At 35.9% G+C, this 4089-nt stretch overlaps 1 non-coding gene across 1 annotated transcript; it reads left to right on the forward strand.

The window, feature by feature from the left end:
- Positions 1 to 536: 536 nt before the first annotated feature.
- Positions 537 to 700, forward strand: LOC149991387 (U1 spliceosomal RNA). Its single transcript, XR_016508732.1, has one exon. It is a non-coding gene; the product is annotated as a U1 spliceosomal RNA (small nuclear RNA).
- The last annotated feature ends 3389 nt before the right edge of the window (positions 701 to 4089 follow it).

Consider the following 4089-nt stretch of genomic DNA (forward strand, 5'->3'; position numbering starts at 1 on the left):
ATTTCCCCCATTCCTTAAAATTATTTTTTCTATATTTTTAGAGAGAAGGGAAGGAGGGAGAGGAAGAGAAACTTCGATGTGCAAGAGAAACATTAACCGGATGCCTCCCACAGGCTCCCAAGTGGGGACCTGGCCCGCAACTCAGGCATGTGCCCCAACAGGAAATCGAACCAGCAACCTTCCAGCACTCAATCCACTGAGCCACACCAGCCAGGCCCATTTCTTAAAAATCTAAACAGTTATTTACCATGTGACCCAGAAATTCCACTCCTAGGTATTTGCTCCAGAGAAATGAAAAGATATGCATGCATAAAAAAAATTGTACTTGTTTGTGGCAGCATTATTCATAATAACCAAAAGGTGGAAACAATACAAGTGTCTATCAATGAGTGAATTCATAAACAAAATGTGATGGATCCATACTATTTGGCAATAAAAAACAACGGAGTACTGATATATGCTATACCATGTATAAGCTTCAGAAACACTTTACTCAATGACAGAAAACAGACAGACAAAAAAACACTTATTATTATATGCTTACCTGGCAGGGGAGATACCATGATCATGAAGGCTGCTTTCCCAGGGCGAGGCTTATCCATTGCATTCTGGGTGTGCTGACCCCTGTGATTTCCCCAAATGTGGGAAACTCGACTGCATAATTTGTGGTAGTGGGGGACTGCATTTGCGCTCTCCCCTGAAAAACAAACAAACACTTATTATGAATCATCTATATGAAATTTCCAAAAATCTCAAATCTATAGAGATAGTAGATTAGTGGTTGCCTGGAGCTGGGGGTGGCAATGAGGAATAACTACAAATGAGTTTGTGGGATCTTTTTGGGGAGATGGAAATGTACAAATGGATGTGATAATAGTTTCACAGTTCCATAAATACGTTACAATTAACTGAATTGTATACTTAAAGCAGGTGAATTTTATGCTGTATAATTATACCTCAACAAAGCTACTTTTTAAAAAAAAGAACAACACAGAGCATTCCATCCATTAACAGCAGAATGCCCATTTTCTGCTGCAGGAATATTCTCTGGGATAGAGAGTCTTAATAAATTTAAAAAGATTGAAATCATATCAAACACCTTTTCCAACCACAATTTTATGAGACTAGAAAGCAATTAGAAGAAGAAAACTGGAAATTTTACAAATGTGTGGAAATTACACAAAATACTGTTGAACATTGAATGAATCAAAGAAGAAATCAAAACAAATAAAGAAATCTTAAGACAAATGAAAATGGAAATACAACATACTAAAATGTATGTGATGCAGCAAAAGCACTTCTAAGAAGGAAATTCATAGAAATGAACACCTACATTAAAAAAAAAAAGAATGATCTCAAAAAAACAACTAACTTTACACCTTAAGGAATTAGAAATAGAAGAAAAAACTAAGCTCAAAATTAGTAGAAAGAAGGAAAAAATAAACATCAGAGTGGAAATAAGTGAAACAGAGACTCAAAAGAAAGTAGAAGAGATTGATAAAATTAAGAGCTGTTTTTTTATTTTATTTATTTATTTTTTAATGTATTTTATTGATTATATTGTTACAATAGTTCCAATTTTCTCCCCTTTACTCCCCTCCAACCAGCATCTCCCTCCCCAAGAGCTGTTTTTTATAAAAAGATAACCAAAATAGACAAATCTTTAGCTAGACTTATCAAGAAAAGAGAGGATCCAAATAAACAAATTTAGAAATGAAAGAAGACTCATTACAATTGATACCAGAACCTAGAAGAAACAGATGGATTTCTAGAAACATACAACCCACCAAGACTGAATTATGAAAAATAGAAAATCAGAAGAGAACAATTACCAATAAGAAGATTAAATTGGTAATCATAAACCTCCCAAGAAAGAAGAGTCCAGAACCAGACGGCTTCACTGGTGAATTCTACCAAACGTTTTAAGAATAAATACCAGTCCTTCTCAAACTCTTCCCCCCGCAAAAAATAGAAGAGGAAAAACACTTCCAATCTCAGACCAACATTATCCTGATACCAAAACCAGAGAGGAGACAACAAGAAATGAAAGTTACAGGTCAGTATCCTGGATTCAACAATGTATTAGAAGAATCATAAAACATGACCACGTCCTGGAGAGAACATGGAGGGGTGGGGATGAATGGCAAATTACAGTAGGTTAAGAAGGAAGGAGTGAAAGGTAAAATGCAATGGGTTAAGAGCTGACCAAAGAAAAAAAGAGAAAAAAGTGAACAGAAAAGTGAGGAAGTGTGGACAGGAGCAGAAATAACGTTCTAAAGCTGTTTGCTTGTGACAGACACTAGAGAGCAGGGCAGAAGCCAGAATGATGAGGCACTGAGGCAGTGTTGTTTTCATTTATTTACTTTTTTGGTGAGAACATTTAAGCTCTACTTTTAGCTAATTTCAATTATACAATACAGTGTTAGCAACTCTAGGCACCATGTTATACATTAGAACATCAGACTTGATTCATCTTGTAGATGCTAGTTTATATCTTTTTATCAACCTCTCCGCCATTTCTCGTCCCGCCCCCGCAGCCCTTGGAAACCACTTTTTTACTCTGTTTCCGTGAGTACGTGAGTGTGACTTTTTTAGATTCCACATAAAAGTGATAACATGAAATATTTGTCTTTCTCTGTCTAACTTATTCCACTTAGCATACTGCCTTCAGGGTCACCCATGTTGTCGCAAATGTCAGGATTTTCTCCTTTCTCATGGCTGAATAATATTCTATTGTATGGAGATATCTATATATCTGTATAGATAGAGGGTGGAACAAAATAGGTTTACAGTTGTGAATACGCAAAATACAGAGTTCATTCTTGTATTATTATTTATCAATTATTGTATTATTTTCCATATGAAAACTATAAATCTACTTTTGCCCCACCCTGTATATATCTATATATCTGTATCACATTTTTTATCCAGTCATCCATTGAGAAACTTTTAAGTTGTTTCCATATCTTGCTTATTGTGGAAAAAATGCTGCGATGAACATGGAATACAGATATCACTTTGAGAACGTTCTCAATTCCTTTGGATGATGAAACCCAGAAGTGGTTTTGCTGAATCATATGGTAGTTCTATCTTTTAAGTTTTTTAAAGATTTTATCTATTTATTTTTAGAGAGAGGGGAAGGGAGGAAGAAAGAGAGGGAGAGAAACATCAATGTGTGAGAGAAACATTGATCAGTTGCCTCTCGCATGTCCCCAACCAGAAACCTGGCCTGCAATCCAGGCATGTGCCTAACCAGAAGTCAAACCTGCGACTCTTAGGCTTGCAGAACAATACCCAACCCACTGAGCCACACCACTCAGGGTTATCTTTTAATTTTTTGAAGAACCTCCAAACTGTTTTCCATAGTGGCTGTACCAATTTACATCCCCACCAACAGTTCACAAGGGTCCCCCATTCTCCACATCCTCACCAGCACTTGTTAATTCTTGTCTTTTTTATGATAGTCATTCCAATAGGTGTGAGGTGATATTTCGTTGTGGTTTTAATGTGCATTTCCCTGATGTTAGTGATGTTGAACACCTTTCATGTACCTGTTGGCCATTTGTATGTCTTCTTTGGAAAAAAAAAGTCTATTCAGTCCCTCTACCCATTTTTTAATCATTTTGGCGGGATGGGTAACTATTGAAGAGTGTGAGTTCTTTATATTTTAAATATTAACCCTTATCAGAAATAAATTTGCAAATATTTTCTCCCATTTCATAGTTTGACTTTTCTTTTTGCTGATGGTTTCCTTTGCTGTGCAGGAGCATTTTAGTTTGATGCAGTCTCACTTGTTTACGTTTGTTTTTGTTGTGTTTGCTTTTGGCGTCAAATCCAAAAAATCATTGCCAAGACCAATCAATGTTAAGAAGCTTACCCCACTATGTTTTCTTCTAGGAGTTTTACGGTTTCAGGTCTTATGTCCAAATCTTTATTCCATTTTGAGTTGATTTTTGTGTATGTTGTAAGATAGGGGTCTAGTTTAATTATTTTGCCTATATCTGTCCAGTTTTTCAAAAATGTTTTTTAAAGAGACTTTCATCCCTTCCCCATTGTTTATCTTGGCTCCTTTGTGGTAAATGAATTGAC

Source organism: Furipterus horrens, unplaced genomic scaffold (genome assembly GCF_987537825.1).
Source record: "Furipterus horrens unplaced genomic scaffold, mFurHor1.1.pri manual_scaffold_17, whole genome shotgun sequence".
NCBI lineage: Eukaryota > Metazoa > Chordata > Mammalia > Chiroptera > Furipteridae > Furipterus > Furipterus horrens.